Source organism: Cavia porcellus, unplaced genomic scaffold (genome assembly GCF_034190915.1).
Source record: "Cavia porcellus strain 051 isolate PalLab524CR breed Dunkin Hartley unplaced genomic scaffold, mCavPor4.1 scaffold_26, whole genome shotgun sequence".
Classification (NCBI taxonomy): Eukaryota; Metazoa; Chordata; class Mammalia; order Rodentia; family Caviidae; genus Cavia; species Cavia porcellus.
Window position 1 is genome coordinate 42,670,984 of NW_026947509.1, and position 10,546 is coordinate 42,681,529.

Consider the following 10,546-nt stretch of genomic DNA (forward strand, 5'->3'; position numbering starts at 1 on the left):
CATTTTCTTTGTTCTCAAAGTACTCTATCCCTGATGATAGTATCCAGGTATTAAAACTCATTAGATACTCTGGCTATCCTTAAACCAGTCAATGCGGTCAAAGGGATTAGATACTATGACTGGTTTGCTCTGAAACATAACCCATCGAGCACAATTTGCACAACCCCAGTGGGTGTGGCCTGCATACAGCCTAAGGGACAGAAAGAGTCTCCTCTCCATGCTCCTCCCTTTTGCCTGTTTGCTCTTGTTGCCCTTGGTATTTGCAGCCACCATGAGCAGTGGACCCTCAGCCGTGCCATCCTGCCTTGGAGCCAGCTGAGTATGGACTGAAACCTTCAGAAACTGTAAGTTAAAGAAACCTTTCCTTCCTTCATTTTGGGTGTTGGGTGTTTTGAGCCAGAAAGAGAGAAAAGTAACTAAGACAGTTATTCTACTATAGAATTTTTCCTGTAATCCCCCGGTGCAGTTACTAAGAGGCACAGTTGGCTACAGTTATGCTAAAGTCTGTATTTTCATTAGAAAAATATGATTGGGGTGTATTTTACCTATCATGTTGCCCTTTAGGAGGCATACAAAAGCAAAACCTTTACAAGTAAGAGATATGTTATAATCCAAATAGATTAAAGGGAAATAAAGAAGAGAATAAATTGTGGAATTTTGGGGCAAGATGGGTTAGGAACAAGTTTCTTAAAAGATTAAAACCTAAAATTAGTATACTGAAGTGAAATGTTTACATTAGTTAGGGATGTCAGACATATTGATGAATGTTAAACCTTGTATTAAGTCCATCTAGCTATTTATCATCTATCTATTTTATCTATCAACTATCATCTGCCTACATCTAACAATCTAATCTGGATCTAAGATGAGACTATGTCTTTGAATGGTGAAATATCAAAAAGAAATTTAAATCTGACTCCTAAGTGCTTTGAAAAATGTATTTTATTTGGGGGATTTTAGGATACAGCATATCAAGTAGATTCCTAACAATCTCTATTCATCTCTCCCTCTTGAGTCTCTCACTTACTATTGACCCGTCTCATCCACCACACTCATGTCACCTTCACCACCTACTTCCAGTCTCTACTGGTCGAGTGCCTTGGTCTCCTCCTCTTCCACTCTGCATGAGTTTTTTCTTTTCTTCCCTAGGTAATTTCTTGCCCTTAATCCATTCAGTTGAGCTAGGAGCCAAGCAGCAACATAAAGCATCCTCTTAGGCAGGCAGAAAAGAGAGACCCTGAATACTTGTACTTTAATTCTCATGGCTCTGCCTCTCATGCATCATCTTGTTTAACCCAACAATAGATTTAGGAGGTAGACTTGATTACTATTACTTGATAGATTGGACAACTGAGGTTTAACTTAAAATCTGATTCCAAGGCTACGCTCTTAAATACCGTACTATGCTATATATTAGTGGCTCTTGACTTTTGCATGGCCTAAAACTCATGTGGGGATATTTGTTAAATGTGCAGAGTCCAAGGTTCTACCCCCCAGAGACTTCAACTGAATTGTTTGTCAGTGGGGCTTAGGAACCTGCATGTTTAACGAGTACTCAGATGACTCTCATGCAGGTGATTCTAATGCAGGTCAGACCCAGAGCACACTTTGAAAAGCACTGCTAATAAATCCTTCACAAGGAGAGTCATTTGGAAGATTGAGCCTTCATGTGCACACACAGGCTTACACTTGTAAAATATAGCACATAACTTCCCACTGCGTGGATTTTATGTGCTTGGGTTTTATAAAACCATTTGCGGTCTCTGTTGGTTTTACATATAGTGAACTAATAAATATAATAATCCTTTTGAAATCTTTCACTATATGAGAAAGAAATTTAGTCTTTTGCTATGATTTGGAAATAATAGAAGGACATATCCCACGGTGTTTCAAGTTTAGAAATGTATAAAAAGCCATTTGTGGTCTCAGACAATGGCTTTAAAGAAGAAGACTTCTTGTATAGTGAAAATTTTTTTTGTTGGGAGAAAATCCAGCTAAATTACAACCTTCAGAGATTAATAGCACTGAAGAATTTTGTTTCTAAGTTGATATTCATGTGTAGAACACATTCATCTGTTTAAGGTAGTTGAAGGTCACCTGCCACAAAGTCTTATGTCGGTGGTTTCCATGGGTTGCTGGAACGGACCCCAAGCGCCAGGAAGACCCCTGGCATAGTGCAGGTGAAGGGCTGAAGCATGATGAGGGCCATTAAAGGACAACTTAACAAATCTGTCCTCACTCACCTTTTTCGAGGGCTTTGACGGGGAGACCTGCAGAGCGGCCCTTGGGGCCACCTTTGCTCACACCTGTGAGCAGCTGGTGTGAGCTCAGGTCCTCCTTGGTGTTTCTACAACACTTAATGACTCCTCCCTGCCCCAAGTCGTGGCAATAATGGCTGCAAGCTGAGGAGATTTTGGAGGCAAAAATGAAGGAATAAATCCTGGCTCTGACTTTTGCCAGCTGGGGAAAATTGAATAGAATTCAGTTCCTCCCGTAAGAACGGAGATGATAATTCATAGGATCTCTGAAAACTTGAATACAGATATACCATGGGTAGTGACCTTCTATTCAACAATGGGCTGTATATATAAAAAGAGTCCCTCATGTTTCTGATGGGGCTGAAATGTTTCTATTGCCGGCAGTCGTATCATAATGACTTAGCACCACTCCTTACTCATGCATTTGTGGAAATGCAGGTGCAAACAAACCTACTACACAACTGGTTGTATGAAAATATAGCATCTCTTGTCATGTACAGTACATATGATTGATAAGGATGATAAACAACTAAATTTACATATTCCTATATACGCTTTTATGTTAGAATATTCTAATTCTAGGTAAGTTACCATAAGGCAGTGTATTGTGTTATCCTTGGCAGATCCTGCATGAACCTCACGGTTACTTTGTCTCTTGATTGCATGAAAAGCCTAAGTTGAATGATTGATTTATACCATCCAGATTGACATGAATACACATTACAGTGTGCACACAGAGACAAAAATAGCCAGGGTCAAAGAAATTAGGGAAGTTTGAAAAATTCAAGGGCTGTGTGTTACAAATTCGAGAGTGGACTACAGTCCTGCAGTACTCCCAAGCATGGCTCCCACCCCCCTGCGTGAGGCTTTGGTGACTGAGGCCTTATCTTCTGAAACTTTTTAAACATATTCCCATGCCCAGCACCAGCACAGGGCCCAATTGAACTCTCCATACTGTGTGTGCAAACCAGTGCTAACAGGCCAGAAGCTTGGATGCATTAGGATTTATTTAATATTTGGGAAATGTTGAAATGAGGAAACCTTTAACTCAGGGGGTATTTTTGTTTATTTGCTCAAACTTTAAATAAAAAACCAAAAATCAGAGACTGAAAAGAACTAAAAGTCTTGAAATATCCATATTTTTTAGTTACAATCCAGAAATCAATGAATACAGCATTACACTTAGACTTTTATCTTTTAGAGGATAAAAGGTTTACTAAGAGGGTGCCATATTCTGCCAACATGTGAATATCACTCAAGAGAACAGGTAGAAATAAGTTTTGGTATGTCATGGCTTTTAGGTAAAATTGGTTGGGGAACTCGCCTATATTACTGCCATCTCAGTAAAAGAAAATGTTCTATTCATTGTTCAATTTTCTTGGATTAAGACTTAAAGTTGTTTGCAATGTATATACTATTGTTACCCCCTAATTATTATGTTTTGAAATTTTACTTTTATTCTTTTTAAAATAATATAGACTTGAAAAAGAAAAAGACATAATTGCTTCTATGAAGATTTACAACCTTCTGGGGCATCTACTCTTTCTGAGGATGAGGATTTCTTTTCTCTGCTCCTCATCACCCTCTAGTGCTAATATATACACCAAGAGTAAAGCAGCGAGAAGGAAGTGAGAAGAGAAAGGAGTTAAAGAGAGTAGAATCTGAAAGAACGAATTAACTAGACCATAAGTCATTCACAGTCTTCCAAAGCTATCTGTTTTGCTTCATCTTGCTAAAGACAAAAACAATTAGGAAAGAGGATCAGCATATAGGAGAAACATCTAATATTATTATTTTTTAAATACTGTATCAAACTAGGAGTTCTCATTGGAAAAGTTGGTGAAGGCCAGCTGAATCAATTAGAGTGTATTAATTCTTTTTAAAGTTTCCTGGATGGAGTCGATGAACTTCATTTCCACCCAAAGAGTCACCTAAAGCTTAACATGCCCCACTCAGCTCTGCTTGCCACGTCCATCATGGATGGTATTCAGTTCGTTAAGATAAATACTTTTAACTTTTACATCAGGTTTTCTCCTTGAAGGACAGATTTATTTGGATCACTGTTTGCTGCTGCCGTCAATCCCTTAAATTCTCCCCCGTGTCTATCCAGTTTCCAGAATCAGTCACAGTGGAAAGGAGACCCTGTGAAAAGGCTGTTCTTTTTGCATATCTTGTATAGTTTTGGTTTCTTTGTATAAAGAACTCCCACTTGACATCTAAATAGGCAAACGTACCTTTTAAGTTTTATCTGAAAATTTTCCCAGATGGTACCCCAATAGTTTTCTTTGGCTTTCTTCTCACTAGAGAAATAGTCATCCTGGGCCCATGGATGGCTCAAAGCTGTCCTGTGAACATCTGTAATTTTGTGTCTGTGCCTCCAAATGTTTTCTGGTTTTTGAAGAGTGTACACTAATTTCATCGTGTTTGGGAACAAAATAAAGTTAAGGAGTGAGAGTTTCGCAACCTCTACTTCTTCCTTGTTACTTACAAGCCCACAGGCTCTCTTGGGTAACGTCTGTGGGTTTGGCAGTCTCTAATTTTTGTGTTACCTCCAAGCCCGTGCAAACTCTTGAGCCTAAACCCTGTCCAGCCTCATCTTTTGGTTCTTACAGGTTGGAACTGTATTGTCTTTTTCCTTTTACTAAGTTTTTGGTCATCAGCGCTGAAAAACTCTCAGAGTCTTATAAACTTTAGAAAGCTACAAAATAAAACAAATATTTAGGTTCTTTTCCCCTTCTGATTAAGAAACCTGTGTCATATATATATATGTATATATATATATGTATATATATATATGCCTGATCTCTGTATATATGTTTAAACCTGACACACACACACACACACACACACACACACACACACACATTTTTAAAAACTGATGTATAACAGGTTTAAAACTGCAGGCTGGGTTTAATCTATTTATATTGGTACAAAACTCAAACTGAAGTCACACGCTTTTCTCAAAGCATTTAATATATATATATATAAAACCAAGATAGCAATGAGGGCCTCCTATTTTTCCTTAAGGCCTCCAGAGGCCTTAAGGAACCCCAGAAAGCCCTATCTCCACTCAAGGCTGGAGCGAGGGGGGCGGGGTTGAGGCCCCTGAGAGTTCCTGGATCTTCCTCCAGGTGGCGCTACAGGCCTACGCATCTTCCGTCCTCCCAGCCCCCTCCCTGTCCATTCACAAAGTGGAGGGTGATTTGCGACCGGCCTGGCTGTGACTGTGCCGGGAACAGCCATCTTTGCTTGTCTCCGTGCTAGATTTGTTTTTCTAATTTCTTTTTACTTGAAGGTTTACCAGCTGCTTTATTGCCAGAGCGAGGCTTCCTTGCAGTCTCTTTTTCTTTCTCCTCTCCCCCCTGCTCCCCTCCTTTTTGTTCCTAGAGACAATCAGTGTCTCTGGTCCCAGCTGCCACTGCTGATTTTTCATTACAGTTTAATTTAAAACCGGGATTGGAATGGAAATGTCGTTTTGCCATTTGGGGTTTGTGAGGCCTGTGGTTTTATTGCCAAAGGCACAAATGTTAGTTACTACTGTTTTTCCAGAGTTTGCGGGAGGGGTAGAGGTGGAGGTGGGAGGGGTGTAGGGAAGGAAGAGGGGGTTCCTGGTAGAAGCAGGAGGGGGAACCCCTCTGTGAGGGTGATGTTTTCAGGAACATGAGCTGGATCAGGAGGAAGAGAGTATTGCAGTGTCCCCTGCCTGCGTGTTTACACAGGTTAGACCTTTGTCAGACATGAGAGAGAGGGCACAGGAGGGGATGGCCACAGTCTGAGAGTAGCACAGCTGTAGAGAAAGTGGCTTTTTAAAGAGTGATAGTAACATCTCCAGCTATTCATCTGAGGGCAGCTTTCACACCCAAGGAGGGCCTGGATAGTCTACGGTCATAGTGGGAATAAACAGTTTATACATTTTCAGCTGAAAGGAGACATTTGGGCATCTTCTGGTTTCTCCTCTCTTTTTTTTCTTGGGCTCCAGTGCTAGCTCGGGTTTACTTATGACCTTCCTTCCTGTGGGGGTATGCAGTTCAGCTACACAATTAACATTTCCTAAAATCCCTTACAAGGTATTCAGTGACACCATTTTGATCAGATTAAAACCAAATGACCCCTGAAAATGATGACATGGTGTTTTTACCTACTCAAGTATAGAATGAGGAGAGGAGGGCATTCTTGGTTGAAAGTCATCTTGCAGGAGGAGGTGGAGAGAAGCTGAAGGGTTCTGGTGCCTTAATTTAAATACTTAGCATTGACATTGGAAGCAGTGGTTTCCCAGTGGTGGGGAATCTACGGGAGCCAGCATGTCTTATCTGTCATGCTAAAAACAATTACTGTCTCCCTCCCAGCAAGAGGGCTGCTCTCTGGATGCACCAGTGTCGGATGTCAGAGTGAAGGCTCCATTATTGCCACAGATCACGCTGTCGATGTTTCTGCCTCCCTCCAACTGGCCTCAGGCGGCAGTGGGATTGGTGAATCTCTCTGGGGCAGACACATCTCATGGTACCAAGCAGCTCAGAGACTTTGTGGGGTCTCCCGGCCCCTGCCAGCAGCATGCACGTTCTATGTGCTTTATTACTCAGGACAATGTACCCCAAAGCGTTCACTCTTCACCCAGGCTCCCTCTCCTGAAACAGATTCACTCCTCCTGTATTTGCCTGTTGGAGGGGAAGGAAATGGCCAGGGAGCTCTGCAAGCATCCTACAGACTGTGGTGATTGTCTTTCCAGTCCACAAGGACATTCCAGTGGTTGGAATTCCCCCACAGAAGCCATTCCACTAGCAAAAGTGGAGTTATTTCTCATGTCTGGAGTCCAGAGTTCATGGCATTTAAAAAGGGAAAGAAAACAATAACAATGGAAACTGTTTTAACCCTCCCCACTGCCCGGCCTCCACTCCAGCAACAGCGGATCAGAACAAACACAACATCCGAGACAACGAATGTGTCTTCCCTCCTATCCACCATAGCCCCTGTGCCGGGAACCGTGTGTGCTGCTAAGTTCTCCACGGTTACACTGAAATATGTGGGGAGGAAATGCCTTTCCATGTTCTTCAGTGAAGTGAGCAGCTTTGCAGGGGCTGACTGACATTTGGAGAAAAGAGCTATTTTTGCACGGGGGACCATGTTCTTGGGTGAAGAACATTCTGGAGTGCTCACCTTCGATTGAGCAACCCTCCTCCCCTGGATAAGTTTCATACCAAACAAGAAGCTCCCAGGGGTCTCCTGCAGGCTTTGAGGAGGCAAGTGACACCTTCTAATGCTTTCTCTGAGACACCACGCGGTGTGGTCAGCTCCACACAAAGCAAATATTGCAGCCAGTTTCTCTTTCCACATTTATTGTGGTGAGTGGGAGGAGAGCACTGACTGAGGATTAGTTGTCCTGTTTGACAGGAAAGTGAGTGTTTGGTCTAGTTTTGTGCTACGGCGATCTCTTCAGAAATCTCTTGGAAAATCTCATATACCTACATTAGTGGCCACATGTGGGACCCATTAGCTGCTCATTTCTGCTTGTTCTTAGCAAATTTTTGTCTGGTGACAATGCATGAACTTTGGGGTGTTTTTGTTTTGCTTTTACCACAGAGAATCTTGTTGACTGGCTTTAGTTTTGAGAAAATATTTAGCAAGCAGCAAGCTGTGGCTGGGGTGAAATGGCTAGCTGCAAGGAACAAACCTTGGTGGAACATTTGGTTCCTGAGGAAGCCAGGGACATTCTTCTTCCTCAGATTTCAGGAGAATTCCAGGCCTGCCAGTGTTCCAGGAAGACTTTTTCTTCCTCGGTGGGACCGAATGCACATTCTGTGCTTTCTTTTCCTTCATCTATGTCTCACGGTGCAAAGTTGGGAGAGAAGAACAGCTTCCGTTTCTAAGTTTTAGAAACTTCAGTTTCTAAATTTCCAAGCACAGGACAAAATAGCAACACAGTCTTTCATATGCTGTGCCAATGTCTTCAGGTCAGAAGGTGTTAAATAAGTGCAATGTGTCAATATTTGTGACTAAAACTACTCATGTATGACCAAAAAACAAACAAACAAAAAAGATTTGGAGAATGCTAACTCAAAGAAGACAGCCTGAGAAATGCAGAAAGAAATTAGTTTTTCTTTCTGTTTTAAGTAATTAATAAACTAAACACAAAAGCCAATGCTTTCACCCAGTGCCAGCGTCAGGGGACCTCAGAGCCTGCCTTTGAAGTGGCCGCCCAGAGGGGAGGACCCTGCTGTGCAGGCCACTTTATAGTGGTAATATACTGTCTGGAAAAAACAGATGCCACAAAATTGTGCAGATTGTGTCTCTGAGCATCTGAAACCCTAAAACTTCAGGGGGCCAAGGAAGGTCTCAGCCTTTTGATTTCTTTTTAAAAAAAAAAGACCTAAAGTATTAAATTGAACCAGGCACTTCATTTCTTTCCTTCATTTCTCCCTTCACCTCGGGAGACTTACGTTAAATTCCGCTTAGATCACAGCGAGACGTGGGTTTGATGGTCTCAAGCCACCTTTTAACTGTGCGCTCATCCCATAAATAGAGGATGAATAAAGATGTCAAACTCCATCCATATGATATTCTGGCACAGGCGGGTCTCCATGTGGGAAGAGCTCTGAGGACCGTGGATGACAATAGATGCTCCTGAGAGGGCACTGGACTCCCGCGGGGGATTCGGGCTCATCAGTGTGAGCAGTGGGAGTGCGCACCAGCAGCCAGCAGCTTCCCCTGTCCTGTGTTTGCAGGGGGACAGTGCAGGGGGCTGTGCTTCTGCCACCATCGTGTCAAACTGCGCTAGAATGGCTCTTTACCAAAGTAAGAGTTCTGCTTAGAGGGGGAAATGCCAAGAGCAGATTCAGCTCTTTATGCCCTGAAAAAGAAACACGTGGATACTAATTTGGGGGCTATACTATCAAGATTTATTCATTTATCTTTGTCCTAACTAAGCAAAGTACCAAATCTAACAACTTGAAAGCAAGAAATACACTGCCAGATATTGAGATTTCCTTCCCCGGAATACTTCTGGTTATTTTTAGTTTGTTAATGTAAAATGCCAGTGAGATGAAAAGTGAAGTGATCCGTTGCTAGAAGAAAAACCAGTCGAATCTTCATTAATAATTCCTAGAGAATGCGCCATGGGCCTTTATCTGACAGCCTGACAAGCTAAACTAAACAACAGAGGCTGTAGGAATGTAAGAGACATAATCTTAATGCCAAGCCTTCTGAAGATTTCGCTGTCATTTCACATTAAAGGCCAGAGGTAGAGACCCCCACGGAAGACAAAGCTTGCAGCATGGTAACACAGATAAAAGTTAGTGGGGACTGGAAAGCTGGTACCCGGTTCAGTACATGGGGTACGTGGAGTTCCGAACAACTGAGCTTTCTATCCATGACCAGCCGGGGGTACCAGAGGAGGTAGACTGTGCTTGTGTTTCTATAGTAACTTACACTTCCCAGTGCCTTTTCACGTCACAGTGTCTCGATGGATTTCATGGTAATGTCACGAGGTAGTGAGGACAAACATAACTGAGCTGCTTTGCAAGTGAGGAGATTACAGGCATTTCTCATTTAATGACCTGCCCGTTTAATGACTGCTCGGACTTACTTCTGAGGCAGGCTTTTGGATTTATGACCCCTCACGCAGCCTTATGAACAGTCTTTTTAAAAGACAGTTCTGTGCATCTTGTTTGTAGAGCCTCAATGTCTTTTTTTGGTGTAGTACCCCTTGTTTATGTAGTAATTTTTGCTAATTGTACTGTACTGGGTAGTACTGTAGTTTTTTTTTCCTGTTATACATTGTAGTACTGCATGTAAGGGTTATGCAAATAAAAGCAAAGTTATCAAGTTGGAGTTATCTTTGACCGTTTCTTTGTTCTAAAAGCAACCAATTCATTTAACAACCTACTCACAGGAACAGCATTTGGTCAATAAACAAGGAATATATCTGCATCATCCAGAAATACTGAGGAATTTATCCAAGATTAACAAACTGGTAGATATCTGTGCTGAGACAGATCCAGTTGTTTTTAGCTTTGGATCTGTACTCTCAGTATATACTTCAGTGGAAATAGGAGTAGAGAGAAGCAACAAAGCACAGACAGGCTAATGTCCAACCAAGACCAACGACACCAAGGCCAGGATCTGCAAGAAAGGGGTGGAGTTTTCAAAAGTGGAACAACCCCAAGAGTAAGTACTCCAGGAACATATCTATGTTGCTTCTCCTTGAAGTTAAGGGTCTTCTTCTGTCAATAAATTTGGAAGAAAAAGTCTACTACTGTAGTGTAGTTGATTTTGTCAAGATGAAATTATAATTA